The sequence below is a fragment of the Ambystoma mexicanum genome, chromosome 1q (assembly GCF_040938575.1).
Source record: "Ambystoma mexicanum isolate Mex_15411 chromosome 1q, UKY_AmexF1_1, whole genome shotgun sequence".
Taxonomy (NCBI): Eukaryota; Metazoa; Chordata; class Amphibia; order Caudata; family Ambystomatidae; genus Ambystoma; species Ambystoma mexicanum.
The window spans coordinates 196,777,519-196,795,133 of NC_090922.1; the positions used below are offsets into that span (position 1 = coordinate 196,777,519).

General features: G+C 45.0%; 1 long non-coding RNA gene across 2 annotated transcripts in view; it reads left to right on the plus strand.

Annotated features, from left to right (window-relative positions):
• LOC138526501 (uncharacterized) overlaps nt 1-17,615 on the plus strand; it is a 73,133-nt gene that overhangs the window by 17,432 nt on the left and 38,086 nt on the right. The window lies entirely within an intron of this gene.

A 17,615-nucleotide genomic window follows, 5' to 3' on the forward strand; every position in this document is an offset into this window, starting at 1 on the left:
CTCAAATACAAAAAGAAAGATGGAGGCCATCTTTTGGTACCGAAATGTGCTTTTGAATAGAAAAGCGATTTTTTTTAAATGTTGGGAAAAAGTAATGACAAAAAACATCTAATCCTTCAATCTAATTCTTAACGAAAACATAAGAAAGCAATATGTGGCCTTCACACAGGTTCTGAGTCAGAGGTTCTGAGACAAGATACCACAGCAAACATCCCTCTTCCCACTGCCTGCACTCTTCACATGCCACTGACGGATGCTGAAAAATGAAACGGCTATTTCTCCTTCATAATGTATTTTTAAATACTACTCTTTACCACCGCACAACTGGGGCATGTGACCCATCTCCTGACTTCCCTCCTTCTACACCTCAAATAGGTTCTATCTGATAATCTCAGCTGCAAAATGTTGCCAGAGATGCAATCTTTTTTCCTGGCAAAACGTTCACTGGATACCCTAGACATTATTTGCACAACCTGTCTGCCCTGCAAGCCTGTCCCCCTGCAGACCCCTAGCTCCAGCTCATCTCCAGACTACTGTGACATTGCCCCCTCCCACCAACCAAAACAATCATACATGCAAATACATATAACAGCATGCACACACATACTCATACTCTCACTCTCATGCACATGCACACAAACGTGAGCAGACACAGAAAGTGACATCCATGGGCTCGGTCAACAGATACAAACGCACGCTCACAATCCCACCCATTGTCTTCCTCGTGTGCAGACATGTGTATGCTCACAGAAACATAAAATCAGCCACCCTCTGACTCCATTTTACACTAATACAGTCAACCTCATTCAGAATCCCATATACAACCTATTCCCACTCACACACTCTGACATTAGTAAGTGAAGTCTGCAGAAACTACTCGCCACACTCACAAGTGAACAGGGTGAATTAATGACTGTGTAATATCAGTGCATGAAATATTGAGGTGAGTGTAATGAGAAGGTCGTGTGAGATGAGTTTCCAGAGTTAAATGTGTATGGTATGCTGTTGAATTATTTCGTACTAATGCATTCATACACGCACACATAAACACACTCAATAACATACAAACACAAACACACACACACACATTCACACTACATAGTGGAAGATAGATGAATAAAGTGAGTGGTACAATGTTGTATATATGTCTGCGTATGCAAGAGTGGTTGGTTGTCAGTGTGTGTGTGTCTGTGTGTGTACATATTGAAGTTGCTTGCATGTCTCCCTTTGAGGGGGGTGTGATGGATGGCCATCTGTGAGGGTGTGAAAGCTCTGTTTTTTTAGTTTAATTAGCATAAAATGATGTAGGTAATTCTGTTTCTGAAAGGGAGGCCTGCTGATAAGGACCCCCTTTCATAAATACTCCATGACAAAATGATAGTACACATTTGCCCCTTCTGTAACCCATCTCTTGTCATCAACAGAACCAGCTGGGCAGTGGCACAGAGTAGGTTCAAAGGCCATATGTGCATTTTGCACTGCTGCAGAAAAACAATGTTCCAGCAGCGGGGATGACTTTTTGATCTTCTGCACCTTTGATTTGAATTACAACAATTGTATGCCTTAGTCATTCCGGAGCTGTGTACATCTTTAAACATAAGCTGTGCCTGGTTGTGACATGGTGACTACTAAGGAAATACTATTTGATATCACATCATTGGCAGCTCAGCAAGCATAGCCAGCTAATACAGGACTGATGTATATTGGTGTCTAGGCTTACTGTCTCCAAAGCTGATATGTGGAAACATAGCCATGATGCTTCAACTTTGATTCTCCTTCAGAAAAGGTAACATCTTCTCTGAGGGTGCTATTCACTGAAGGCCCATTGAAGCCAGCATGCAGGGGATGTGGCAAAATTAATGTAGCCATATAGGGAATGTATGCCATTAGAAGGGTCCAACCAGCTTGATTCTCTTATGGCCCTCATCCATCTTCCTGTCACCTACATTTCCTTCAGGGCAAGGTACGCTGAGCTTGATGTCATGAGGTAAAGAACACTTATTAAAACGACAGGGATTGGGCCCTTTACACCTGGCTTGCAGTAGAACAATCCCCTGTATCATTGTGCCTTTAAAATGAGAGGGGACCCTCTCATTCATTGAGTAATCTCTTAACTCTAAGAAGAACAAGAAATATTCATCAGGACTTCTTTTGAGATAACAGCCTATCCCAAAGTTCCATTCCTGGTAGGTGAAGGCAGAAGGCATCCAGGGCATTGGCAAGCTCTATCTCCTAACTATCCCCAGGCAACAGCGTGGGTGACTGCTGTTGGAACAAGGCCTCACCGCTCGGTGCACTGGAACCAGGACCACCAGAGGTGAAGGACCTACTATAGGTGCCCGGCAACTCCCTGGTCATAGAATGCACAGCAGAAGAATATAGCTTGCCCTGAAGCCCCTGCAAAGGGATTTCCAGCAACTGCTTAACCAAGGAGTTGACCCCTTGTTCTCCTTGCATCCCCAATTTGCTGCACATGAACCACCGGAGTCACCCTTGGCCTCAACGTCTAACTGCCTCTGCATCTCTGTATCCCTCAATGCCAATGCTCAGCCGCCTCTGCATATGAGACCTACAGTGTCTTTGAGCATCCCCAATTCGACAGCAACATCCCTTCATCTCTTCATCCGATCCGGCGAGATACTAGCCGATTCCGCTGAAGTGTCCAATGCTGTTTTGAGATGGGCAAGCATGCACTCTATTGAAGGAAAGTGCTCACTTCTCCATGCCCTGGTTCAGTGAGTCTCCCAGCGCTGCTGGCCAAACACCACCTACCATTCCCAGTGCCTTCAACCTGCAAGCCAAAGCCACTGCTGAACAGTGCTGCACAATTGAGCCTTGTCACCACCACTGCACAACTTGATTGTGGCCTGGCACCGAAAGCACACAGATTCCCGGTGCAACACTGAAAAGACTGGTTCCTTGGTCTGTGCTACCACATAAGGCAAAGGAGGTATGCATTTCCTGTTGTGCCTGCTTCACCTTTATGATGGGGATAACTGCTGGCTTAGCAGTAATGTGTGACTGAGAAGGCAATTTAGCCACAAGGTATCCCTGTACTCCTGCATAGTAGTAGTCATTTTGCTACAGTTGAGGTGAGTGCACCCCAAGAATTTTCAAAAGGACTTGCCCAAACACTGTTCTTGACATTTGCTTGGGCTAGCCCAAACACACATATTTGGATTAATTCAAGATAGCTATAATCTTTACGCTAATTGCTTGAGATATAGTCCAAGCCTTCATACAAATCCATAAGGCTTCAGCTATAGTGTAAGTGGCGGCACACCATGAAGCTTAATTTGCTTATTATGATGATTTTTGGAGATATAATATCAGTGGCAGCGTATTTCAAGCCTGTGGTTTGCCTGACCTGTTGCTTCAGTCGGGCTTATTGACTTGAGAAACCGGCTATTAAAACCCAGCACGTCATGCAATGGAATGCATTATTGCCTGAACAATACACTCGCTGATAAATATATATTAAAGATAAACATTTGTTCTAACTGGGTATTTTTAAATTGAACCGAAAATCGTCCAAAATGTGGACTTCAAATTCCACCACAGGAAGTGCTGCTATTCAGGATTTGACATATAGATAGTACTTTAATCTGCAAATTGAATGATTGGTAGCTTTTTTGCATTGCATGTTTTTGTTCTGATACTTGGCTTCTCTTTGGTTTGATTTGCAAATGGTTCCAAGCAAAGATCAAATAGGACACAGTTGAACTCCAGCAATCTTGCCTTGTCTTGAGTTCCTCAGCAAAAACACATATGATAGAGTTGGTAATCCAAGGAGCAGTGCTGTGGGCATGGTATTGATTATTTATCAGGTCTATGTATATTTCTCATTAGTGCATCACCGAGAAATGATCATTGTGCATATAATGGTACTAGGTGCTAGTGGAGACTTAATTGTCATTGACAAACCCATTAGTTCCACGTTGACATGTATTGTTCCATACATGAACACAGCGGTAAAGCTGTTTCGTTTAGAAAATGGCAATGGGCTTATACAAGGAAAAGAGGATTTGAAAATATGTCCCATATAACTTTAAATCTGCCTTCAATAAAGATATTAGTCAATTAGAAGAACATTTAGTGTGTCATTAATGTTCTTACTGGATCACCAGCAGGGCTCTGAGCATTCCCCGTGTTCTGTCTGGTTGGTTTAAGCGTTTCAGAAGAATTGATGAAAGTTCATTAGTGGATTTTAAAACATTTGTAGAACATTCACCTTCTTCTGCTAAGTTATTATGTGGACGTTTGCTTACGTTTTCTCAAATGTTCCGATATCAATGGGTAGAACTAGAGTGGTACCTTGCACATTAGTTAAACCCGACAGAACAAATGACCAAGGCCGCGATTCATGGAATATTTGCATGGTTCAAATTGACTTTGCGCTGCTGAAAAGTGACTTTGCACTGCTGACACAAACCCTGAATCATGGAACTGTGCAGTGTATTTTTGCAGTGCAAAGTCAGTGCAAGTCGTCATTTCCGCAGTACAAAATGCCTTTGCACTGACTTTGCACTGCAAAAATACACTTTGCACAGACCCATGAATCAGGGTTTTTAAAGAGTGGTCTGATATTGATGTGAGTTTTTATATGCATAGAAGGCACATAAGAATTTTGCATTTTGCACGCATGGTATAAATCACATTAACATAACATAACTTGCACACAATTTACAACTCCTATATGTCTCATGCACATATGCAAATTGACATCAAAGTTATTAGTTAAATATTAGTGTACATGTACAAAACATACATTTCCTGTGCATATGTGCACATTTCCTAAAGATGTACATTCATTTTGTGCATGTTTTATATGTCTCCTATACATACAACTCACATCAACATATGATTTCTAACCCAGATTTGAGTTTTTAAAAGTATAGGAGACATACAGGAGTTTTACATTTGATACATTTCCAGAATGTACTTCTCCTATATGTCTCATACACAAATGAAAAGACACTTGTGTATCATAATTGTGTGGTGTAAGAGTATGTAGCAAAAGAGGATGTGTCATAAGAGCGTGTGTCATAAAACAGTGTGCCGTAAGAGTGCATCGTATAAGAGAATGTGTCTAAAATATGTGGAATAAGAGAATGTGGTAGAAGAGAATGTGATGGAAGTGTATGTGGCCTAAGAGCATGCAATGCATATTAGTGTACATACATGAAATGTACATCTCCTGGATATATGTGTACAGTTTGTATATGAGTTACATTCATTCTGCACATGCCTTACATGCCCCCTATACCTATGCAAGCTCATATTAAAGTGAGGTCCATCTTTGTCAAGGCGAAGTCCGTCCCAATGCAGAAGTAGCAAGAACTCCTACCTCCCTTGACGGTCTTGGCGCCTGGATTAGTTTAAACACAGGTCACCGCGACCCCCACGGGGAAAGAGGGTTACGGTCCACGGATTGGATGGGTTTCGGGGTTGTAGGGTAACCGGATGAAGGGTTAGGGAGAGGTTATGTATAGGGAAGGGGTTTTTGAGGTTGAGATGCTCCTTGACTCTGACCTTTTGAGTCTGAGCTATTTTCCGTTTTGGTAGTTGCTTTTTAACATTTTGGCATTCATTCATACATGCATTCATATCTCATGCATTCATTACCCCTTAGACTGGAACCCAACACTCTGTTTACCTCATTCACAAAGTTTGCCCCAACCTTGGGCTTCTATAGACACAATATTCTAGTTTGGCTTCGATATTCAGCTTCAACTTGACATTAGTGTTTGCCCCTTTTACATACTAGATTCACCACGAGATCTACAACATAAATACAAACACAATTCTTTGATCACGTTAATGCACTTAGCTCTAGTTTTCCAGTGCGCTTCTTACGCCCGCCTGCTCCGCAGACTGTGTGTCGAGAAATCAGATCGCTGAAGGTGGCGGTAAACTCCTGACAAAAAAGGAGATAGTTAGCTTTGCCCTCTCACGCCTTTTGGCATTTCACAAGTACTCGCAACGGCGAATACGGCATTGAATGGGCCGCAAGGGGCAAGCACAACGTTAGGTTTACACCCGCAACTGGCGAATGCACCTCACATGCAGATTTAGTGGGTTAATAGTTAGTTCGCGAACGTTCGCGTATCTTCCCCGAAGTTTATAAAGACTTCCTAAATGTCACTGGTAACCGGGGCCTCTTTCCAGCTTTAATATCCCTCTGGCTAGCTTTAAATGGAAGACAGTGTACTTATCTTTGGCATCGCGGGGCCTGAAGATGTATCCGGCAGCGAGGGCGGCCCCGCGAGAAGCTTCGCTGGAGCTCCGTCAGATGCGTCCTCTCGGCAGCAGAGTCGAGCACGGACAAACTTTCTGGGATCGCGCATGCGCGGTAGCCTCCTCGCGCATGCACGTTGTGTCGGGCGTTGTCCTGGGCGTTTCCTGGGCCGCCTGGGCTGTAGTCCTAGGCCCGGGGCTGCTGGGAAGCTTATCTTCCTTTGGTTCTGCCTCCTATACACCTCTTACCCCCACACCATGTACATCAGCACTGGGGATAAAGGTGACAACTACTCAGAGACGTTCCTCCCACAACCCCTGCAACCACCTTGCCCTTGTTTTGTCCTCGGGGGCGTAATGTGGGCCGTGGGTTTATGACAGTACATCCCCTCCCCGCAGAAGGGCCAGGTTTTGTGGGATGATTGTGATGGAATAAGCGTATTAGCCTAGGGGCATGCATATTGGTGGCGGGTTCCCAAGAGCTATCCTCAGGGCCGAACCCCATCCAATCAACCAGGTAATGGAACCTACCCCCCCTCACTCGTGAGTTTAGTATGGCCTTAACTTCGTACTCTGGGTACCCTTCTATGAAAACGGGTGGAGGCCTTTCCATGCGCGTATGGGGCTTTGCTGGTTTTAGGAGCGCCACGTGAAATACAGGGTGAACCCTCATATGGTCTGGAAGATGAAGTCGCATTGCCACCGGGTTAATCACCTGTGTGATGCGAAATGGGCCTAAATAACGGGGCTTCAACTTTCGGGAATCTGGGAGATGCAAGTGTCGCATTGAGAGCCAGACTTTATCTCCCAATTTGAATTTTATGGTTAGCACGGCGCTTTCTGTCAGTGTACTTTTTGGTTGTGTTCTTGGCTGTGATTAGGTTCTGTCGGGCTTTTTTCCAGATTTGTGTTAACCGAGCCACTTTGGTTTGTACTGATGGCAGTGTATCCGGAGTTCGTTCTCCACTTGGCTGTACGGATGGGTTGTATCCGTAGGTTATGAAAAAAGGAGAGTATCCTGTGGAGGCATGCTGAGAGTTGTTATAGGCTAGTTCTGCTAACCACAAGAGTTCAACCCAACCCTCCTCAGCTCCATGTGTAAAACAGCGAAGGTACTGTTCTAGCGTCTGATTCAGTCGCTCTGTCTGTCCATCGTTCTCGGGATGGTAACTACTAGGCATCTGCAATTGTATTCCTATTTTCTTACAGAAGTGCCGCCAGAACTTGGACGTAAACTGCGATCCTCGGTCCGAGACTATGTGTCGTGGCACTCCATGCAGGCGAACAACATGTTGTAGGAAAAGGTTTGCAAATTCTTCCGCCGTCGGCAGGCCACAACTGGGTATGAAATGGGCAAGTTTAGTAAATGAATCTATTACCACTAGTATCGTGGTTTGTCCTTGATCCGGGGGTAGTTCTACAATAAAGTCTAACGATACTGTATGCCACAGCTGCGAGGGAGTGGGCAATGGTCTCAGCAGTCCTGCTGGTTTCTTATGATCCGTTTTATTTCGAGCACATATTTCGCAATTTGCCACATATTCTCGCACTTCTCTATGTAGGTTGGGCCACCAATAGTGCCGTTGAAGTAGTTCTTGTGTTTTGTTCATCCCCGGGTGACCTGCCAATGGGGAGTCATGGCACCATTTGAGGGCTTGAGCCTGTAGACTCTTGGTTGGTAAATATACTGCTTTGCCTTGGAACGGTATACCTTCTTGTAAAGAACGTTTTAGCTGTGGATCCTCCCATCGGAGTAACTCTTTTGCCGTCATGGCATTCTCCACCTGTTCCAACAAGGTATTGGTTACACTCCCTACGATCTTGATCGAAGGCACAATGGGTTTTGCCGCTTCATCAGGTCTAGGAGAAACTGGTAATTCCGGATATCTGGAAAGTATGTCTGCTTTCTTGTTCTCCTGTCCGGGTCGGTATGTTACCACGAAATCAAAATCCGCAAAATACATCGCCCATCGTAATTGTCGTGGGGTGAGAGCTCGTGCTGACTTTAAGAACTGGAGATTGCGGTGATCCGTCAGCACCGTTATGGTGTGTCTCGCTCCCAGCAGATAGTGCCTCCATTCTGCAAAAGCCGCCTTTATAGCTAGCAGCTCGCGGTCTGCAATAGTGTAATTTTGCTCTGCAGGGTTAAGTTTTATTGAGTAATAAGCTACTGGGTGTAAATGTCCTGATTGGTCTCGTTGTGATAAAATCGCTCCCAGTGCATAACTAGAAGCGTCAGTTTCCACCAGGAATGGTAACGTTGGATCTGGATGTAACAGAATGGGGGCTGTAGTGAACACCTCCTTTGATAACTTGAAACTGTGTTCTGCCTCGGAATCCCACACAAACGTTTTCCCCTTTTTGAGTAGACGGGTAATGGCTAGGCTTTTCTCCGCAAACCCATGGATGAATCTTCGGTAGAAGTTTGCAAATCCTAGTACTGACTGTAGTTCCTTGACATTCTGTGGGGCTGGCCAATCCAGAATCGCTTGCACCTTATGCGTATCCATTTTTACACCTTCGGGAGAGAGTATGAAGCCGAGGAATTCCACTGTAGTACAATGAAATGTACATTTTTCTAATTTGGCGAACAGATGGTGTTCTCGCAAACGTTGTAAAACGGATCTGACATGTTGCACATGTTCATCCTTGTTCCGGGAGTAAATCAGTATGTCATCGATATAAACAACGACGAAAATGTCTAGGAAACCACGTAGGACCTCATCCAAGAAGTGCTGGAAGGCGGCGGGTGCGTTACAGAGGCCGAATGGCATGACCTGGTACTCATAAAGTCCAAATTTCGTTCTGAAGGCAGTCTTCCATTCGTCCACCTCACGCACCCGCACCAGGTGGTAAGCGCCTCGTAAGTCCAACTTGGTATAAATTGTATAAATTGTGGCTCCTCGAACTTGATCCAGCAGGACCGGTATCAACGGTAGGGGGTATCGATTTTTGATTGTAATGCGGTTTACCGCACGATAGTCGATACAAGTCCTGAGATCTCCAGTTTTCTTCGGAACGAAGAATAACGGTGAAGAAACAGGAGAAGTGGAATGACGAATGAACCCATTCTGGAGATTAGTGTTTATATATTCTTTGAGATGTTGGTTCTCAGATTCCGTCAAGGCATAAATCCGGCTGCACGGCAGGGCGGCCCCTGGTTCCAGATCTATCCTACAGTCAAATGACCTGTGTGGTGGTAATGTTTCTGCCGCCTTTTTGCTAAAAACATCCTGAAAATCTTGGTATTCTTGCGGTAACCCCACTAGCGGCTCTCCTTTGCTTTCTTGTGTGGCCCCTAGAACCTGCACCATATGTCCCAATTCTTTAGTGCACTGAGTCCTGCAAAGACTAGAAGAAAAACAAACTGTTCCGCGTGCCCAGTCAATTGCCGGGTTATGTAGCGGCAGCCAAGGCAGCCCAAAGATGAAGCCAAACTGGGGGGCGGCAATAATGTCGAATTGAATGCGCTCTTTATGTCCTTGGATGTTCAAAATCATCTCCCCCGTTTGCTGTGTCACTGGTCCAGATGTCAACGGAGATCCATCGACTGACCGAACCTCCTCATGTATATTCTTTGTGGCCACTGGTAAACCCAATTTAACTGCGTAATCGGAATCCACAAAGTTACCAGTTGCTCCAGAATCCACCCTTAATGTGATTGCCTGATCCCTTTGGCGTGTCTGAAGAATCCCAGTAACGGTAACATGGGCTTTATGAACCTGTGTCACATTACCCAATAAATGCTTGGGGGCGCTGTGATGATTTTGGCTCGGCAGATCCACCCTCCTTACTGGCGAGCGTTGGCATTTCCCGACGAGGTGGTATTCTTTGGCTTAGCCCCACATTCTTTCACAAAGTGTCCGGTCTTGCCACAGTACATATACAGCTTTTCTCTTCTGCGTTTCTCTCTTTCTTCTTTAGTAATCGGTCCTCAAATTGTCCCGATTTGCATGGGTTCGACTTCTGAAGTCTTCTCTGTTGCTTTGCCCGAACCAGGTGCAGCTCTTGGGTAATCCGTTCTTGTTGGATTCTGTTTTACCTCCCATTTACGTCTGTCTTGCCTCCTTTCCCCTTGCCTGTGATCTAAACGTAGGGCTAACTCTATCATTCCTGTGCAGGTGGTTGGTTGCGGTTCCACTTGCACTATAAGGTCTTTCAAGTCCTCCCTAAGGCCTTGATAAAAAAGGGCCAGTCTTTTTTCATGGGGCCACTCTGCTTCAACCACTAATCTGGATACCAAATGAGTTCTCTACTTCCCTGCCGCAAGGTAAGTAACTCCCGATCCCGGATCAAAGAGGCCGCCTTCCTATGAAACATTTTGCCGAACTCCTCCTGAAATTCACCCCAATCATACAGCAGAGCGTCATCCTTCTGTACTAGGGGGGTAGCCCATGCCGCAGCATCCCCCGTGAGGTAAGAAATCACGAAGGCTGTGCGGGACTGGGCCGAACGAAAGATTGATGACTTGGTCAGGAAATGCAACTGGCATTGGGTCATAAATATGGAGAACTTTTGTGGGTCACCCCCATACCTTTCCGGGGTGGCTAAGGGCATGGGCGGCTCCGTGGTCCCTTGAACCTGCACTGGGGTAGGAGGGGGCCCATCAGGAAGGGGTCCACCTTGTGCTGTGAGTTCTTGCACACGCTGGGCTAGCGTTGCATAATCCTGCCTAGTAGCATCTAAAGCATCTTTTAGCTCATGTAGGACGCGAGCTATATCTTCCATGGTTCCGGAGTTCGTGCTACTTGGGCGTTTAAAAATACGTGGGTCCGTGCTTCTGTCAAGGCGAAGTCCGTCCCAACGCAGAAGTAGCAAGAACTCCTACCTCCCTTTGACGGTCTTGGCGCCTGGTTTAGTTTAAACACAGGTCACCGCGACCCCCACGGGGAAAGAGGGTTAGGGTCCACAGATTGGATGGGTTTTGGGATTGTAGGGTAACCGGATTGAGGGTTAGGGAGAGGTTATGGATAGGGAAGGGGTTTTTGAGGTTGAGATGCTCCTTGACTCTGACCTTTTGAGTCTGAGCTATTTTCCATTTTGGTAGTTGCTTTTTAACATTTTGGCATTCATTCATTCATGCATTCATATCTCATGCATGCATTACCCATTAGACTGGAACCCAACACTCGGTTTACCTCATTCACAAAGTTTGCTCCAACCTTGGACTTCTATAGACACAATATTCTAGTTTGGCTTCGATATTCAGCTTCAACTTGACATTAGTGTTTGCCCCTTTTACATACTAGATTCACCATGAGATCTACAACATAAATTCAAACACAATTCTTTGATCACGTTAATGCACTTAGCTCTAGTTTTCCAGTGCGCTTCTTCCACCCGCCAGCTCCGCAGACTGTGTGTACAGAAATCAGATCGCTGAAGGTGGCGGTAAACTCTTGACAAAAAAGGAGATAGTTAGCTTTGCCCTCTCACTCCTTTTGGCATTTCACAAGTACTCGCAATGGCGAATACGGCATTGAATGGGCCGCAACAGGCGAGCACAACGTTACGTTTACACCCGCAACTGGCGAATGCACATCACATGCAGATTTAGTGGGTTAATAGTTAGTTCGCGAACGTTCGCGTATCTTCCCCGAAGTTTATAAAGACTTCCTAAATGTCACTGGTAACCGGGGCCTCTTTCCAGCTTTAATATCCCTCTGGCTAGCTTTAAATGGAAGGCAGTGTACTTATCTTTGGCATCGCGGGGCCTGAAGATGTATCCGGCAGCGAGGGAGGCCCCGCGAGAAGCTTCGCTGGAGCTCCGTCAGATGCGTCCTCTAGGCAGCAGAGTCGAGCACGGACAAACTTTCTGGGATCGCGCATGCGCGGTAGCCTCCTCGCGCATGCGCGTTGCGTCGGGCGTTGTCCTGGGCGTTTCCTGGGCCGCCTGGGCTGTAGTCCTAGGCCCGGGGCTGCTGGGAAGCTTATCTTCCTTTGGTTCTGACTCCTGTACACCTCTTACCCCCACACCATGTACATCTGCACTGGGGACAAAGGTGACAACGACTCAGAGACGTTCCTCCCACAACCCCTGCAACCACCTTGCCCTTGTTTTGTCCCCAGGGGCGTAATGCGGGCCGTGGGTTTATGACAATCTTTTATGTGGGTTTTTATACATGTCGGAGACATACAGGAGTTTTACATTTCATACATGTACACAATTTGCATTTCCTATACTGTTTGTATACATATCAAAACTCACATGAAAGTCAGTCCTTACTTTGATGTGAGTTTTCATACATCTAGTATTGCACATAGGTGAAATGTACTTCTTCTACACCTTCATGTATACGAAGAGTATGTGTTGTAATATTGTGTTTCATATTTGTGTTTCATATCAGTGTGTATTGTATGAAAGTGTTGTGTAAGAGCATGTGTCATAATAGCATGTGTCATAAAATTGTGTGCTATAAGAGTGTGTGGCTAAGAGCACATGCTGCACTTGTTAAGAGTATGGGTTACAAGAGTACGTAAAGCAAGAATAATCAGCAAAAGAGCATCCAGAGTAAGAACCACGTTTTGTAAGTCTGGGTGCTATGAGTGTGTGTAGTGCAAAGCATTTGTTTGGTCTGTAATTGTCTGGCATGTTAGTGTATGGCATACAGGTAGAGTATGAGTGTTTGATGTACATTCATATGAAATTACCATGTCTTAAATACATCCAATATATATGAAAACTCACACTAGAATGAGGTTTGACTTTGATGTGAGTTTGTATAGGTATAGGAGGCATAACAGAGTTTTACATTTCATAGTTTATGCCATTTATATCTGCTATACATCCACTATACATTTGAAAATTCAAATCAAAGTCAGTCCTGGCTTTGATGTGAGTGTTCAAATGTATATTAGTGTACATGAATAAGATGTACATCTCCTACATGTTCTTCTACAGTTCTTACAAAAGATATACATTCATTCTGTGAATTGCATAAACGCCTTACATATGCATGGAAGTTCACATTAAAGTGAGGCCTACATTTGATGTGAGATTTTATACATTTAGGAAGTTCATATGCGATTTACATTTTCTACATGTAGACTTTCTGTCTCCTATACATTTCATATACAAATGAAAACTCACACAAATGTCATTGATTACTTTAATGTGTGTTTCCATATGTATACTAGTATAGTAGTGTACAGGTATATTTATATTAAGTATGTGTGGCGTAAGTACTTATGGGGTAAGAGCATGTGGCGTAAGAGTGTGGCATACTTGTGTGGCATAAAAAGCATGGCTTAGAAGCATTTGGCATAAGAGTACCTGGATTATGAGTGCATGATGTGTGTGCCTTATTGGCATGTGACCTAAGTGTGTGCTGTAAGATGATGTGCCTTAAGCGTATGTGGTGTAGGAGCAAATGGAGTATGAATACATGGCACAAGAGCATGTGGCATAAGAGTTTATGTCAAAGAGCATATGTCATAAGACTGTGTTCTATAAGCATGTGTGATGTAAGGATGTTTGTCATATGTGTTATGTTATGTTACGTGATTTTATAAAGCGCACAGTCACCCAAAGGCATCATGGTGCTAGGAGCCCAGGGAACCAGAACAGAGAAGCGAAACAACATCAGAAAATCAAAACAGAAGCATTTTTAGAGCCTTTTTCGAAAAGACAAATGGTTAGGCAACAGCTTCTGTGAAAGAGGGAGGGTATTCCAGAGCTGAGCGGCAGCAACGAGGAATGCCCGACTTCCCACACGAGTGAGCCGAAAAGATGGATGCAGAGAGCAGCCCAGAGACAGAAGACCACAGGGGACGATTGGGAACATAGCGTACAAACTTGGTGCGCAGGTATTCCACTCCCTGGTCATAGAGAGCGCGGTGCACAATGCACAAAGACTTGAACTGAATGCGCTGTGCCACCGGGAGCCAGTGCAAGGGGCCCTGTAGGGAGACCCGGTTGCTACCCAAGCCGCCATATTTTGGAAGCGTTGCAGTCAACCTACCAGCCCCTTAGGATGGGCCACATAAAGAGAGTTGCAATAATCCAACTTATTCATGATCATGGCGGCTACCACAGGGGGACGAAGTGTGTCTGGGATCAGATGGAGGGTCTTTCTCAGTATTTTCAACTGAAGATGGCTGGTCTGACAGACCACTGATAACTGAGCTGCCATTGACAAATTGTTAGTCATAAGGACCCCCAAGTTTTTAACCTTGGTAGAGGGCACCGGGAGTGGGCCCAGAGAGGAGGGCCAAAAGGATGAGAATCAGAGTGAAGTGACTGGGGGGATCCTACCACCAACACCTCTGTTTTGTCCCCATTCAGCTTCAACCAGTTGTGGCCCATCCACTCACCCATGGGCGCCAGGCACTTATTCAAGCACGCCACTGCCTCCACCTGATCAAGATCAAGACGGATCAGCAGCTGAGTATCGTTGGCGTATGAATAGCACCTGACGCAGTGGAAGCGGGTAAGGTGCACCAACAGGAAGATATAGATATTAAACAGAATGGGCGACAAAGCAGACCCCTGAGGGACACTGCAGCTAAGGTGGCAGGCCTTAGAAGTGAATGAGGGAAGAGAAAGAGTTTGAGACCTATCCGACAGAAAAGATAGAAACCAAGCAAGTACCTGACTCGAAATACCAATATGGCTCAGACGGTAGAGCAGGACAGCATGATCGACGGTGTTGAAAGCCGCTGACAGGTCAAGAAGGATCAGGGCTCCGACACCGCTGCTGTCAACCAGCCTGGCCATGCATGCTGTCCTGGACGGAGACCAGAACACTCTCTGTCCCTCTACCCGGGCGGAAACCAAACTGGGCTGGGTCAAGGAAATTAGAAGACTCAAGAAAAGAGGACAGAATGGGGGAAACCAGTGATTCAAGAAGCTTCATCAGAAAATGGAGAAGGGAAATAGGCCGAAGGTTGGAGGGGAGAGTGGGGTCCAAAGAAGGCTTCTTTAGCAAAGTTATGACCAAGGCAACTTTCAGCTCAGGGGGGATATACCCCAACTGACTAGAACTGTTCACGGCCGTGGTGATTTCATTGAGAAGATCGACGACACCTCCTTCATCACTGCCAGTGGTAGCGGATCTGAGGGGCGCAGGACTTAATACACAACATGGCGTTACGTACCAGGTCCTCACTGAAGATCGGAAAAAGTGCCAGATTAGGACCAGGGCTATGCGAACCCTGGTTGACATGAGAAGGGGCTGCAGTAGAGAGGTTGACTGCGATGTTAGCACGGATGGTGGCTACCTTGTTCATAAAGAATTCCGATAGGGAGTCACATAGCTCCTGCGTTGGTGTAACTGTGGGGGCACATTTGGAAGCGGAAGATAGAGACTTGATGACCGTAAAGAAAGACTTAGGCTGGTTTAAGGCGTTCTTGATTTTTTGTGCAAATAAGCTTTCTTAGCTGTTAAAATGGCTCCAGAGTAAGTTGAGAGAGCCGCCCTAAAATTGAGACGGTCAGAGGGTTCATACTTAGAGCGCCACTTGCGCTCAAGTTTCCTAACCTCCAGGTGAGTAGATCTCAGCTGATCTGAGAACCATGGTTCCGGTGGTAATCTCTGTGTGTATCATAAGTGTTTTTCACATGCATGTGTATTGCAAGACTGGGGGACGTAAGAGTGAGGCATAACAATATATTGCAAAAGGGTATGTAGTGCAAGAATATGGGGCATAAGAGCATGTGGCATTAGAGTGTGTGGCATAAGAGCATGTGTCATAAGTTTATATGGCAAGTCTATGCAGTATAATAGTTTGTCATAAGAACGTGTGTCATAAGAACCCATGGCAAAAGAGAGCATGGCATAGAGCATGTGTTCTAAAAGTGTTTGTTATGAGTCTGTGTGGTGTAAGGCATATGATTGTTTGGCATGAAAGTGCTTGACATGTGAGTGTATGGCATATACGTGTTTGGGGTAAAAGTCCAATGAATTGCATTTGTCCTAAATGTCTTCTTTATATATGAAAACCCACATTAAAGTGAGGTTTCACTCTGATGTTAGTTGTTGCACCTATAGTTTATATATAGGCTATAGGTTATAGATATAATACTATGCCAGTTTTGTCAGTTCGGAATCTTGGAGTGTGGATTTCTGCCACTTTGACCATGGATGAACAGGCTAAGGCTGTGTGTAAATCCGGCCATTTCAAACTTCGGGTTTTGCGGAAGGTTCTCCCTTTCATTCCCACAGCACACCAAGCCACGGTGGTTGCTGCCCTGGTCCTTAGTGTTCTGGACTACTGTAACTCATTATATCTGGCCCAACCTGGCCACCTAACTGTGCTCCTGCAGTTGCTCCAAAACGCTGCGGCAAGATCTATCATTCGCCCTCCATTTGGAGCCCATATGACTCCCCTACTGAGGCAACTGCACTGGCTCCCCGTCGCCCACCGGATTATGTTTAAGTCTATGTGCATAGTGCACAGAGCCTTCTATAGCGTGGAACAGCATTTCTTCAAGGCAAGTTCTCCCGCTACCTGTCTAATCACTTTATTCGATCGCAAGCAGCCTTGCGGGTGCTGGTGCCCCGCTTTAGGTTATCCTGAAAAGGAGGACGGGCCTTTTTGGTTGCCGCTGCGAAAGCTTGGAACAACCTGCCCTTGCCCCTATGGGAGACTACTGACCACTTTGCCTTCCGTCGGAAGCTGAAGACCTGACTCTTGTAGCTAGGCAACCTGGTATGTACTCCTCACTTCACTAGCACCTTGATGCCTTCGGGCGAACGTGCATGAAACAAATACAGCTAACATAACATAGCATAACATAACATAACATAACATAACATAACAATACTATGTTAATTGTGTACATTTTCTACATGTATGCAATTAACAACTCGTATAGGCTCATTAACATATGAAAACACACATTAAAGTCAATACTAAATTTGAAGAGAGTTTTCATATGTATATTTACGAATACGTATAAAATGTACATCTTCTATAATTACGTGTACAGTTTGTATAAAAGATGTACATTCATTATGTGCATGTCATATGTGCATCCTACACGCATGAAAGCTCATATTAAAGTGAGGTCTAACTTTTTATGTGATTTTTTTATGGATGTAGGAGGCATAAAAGAGTTTTACATTTTGCAGATATACACAATTTAAAACTCCTATTGTGGAATCAGAAAAAATACAATATTACAAAACTGAACAGTATTCAACAAAGTACACAAATAGCTATTGGACCGTCAATACATCACAGAGACCACCAGCAGGGTTCAATATGAGCAGTGATGGAATTTCCTAGCTGGACATCGGTGCTTTTATACAATTTGTAAAATGATGTCCAGCCCCCTTACAGGTTAATCATGCACTGGGCTAGGGTCGCGCCAGGTTCACTTTCCTAATTTATATATCTCGTGCATGCGGTTTACTTTTCAATACATTTACTAACAC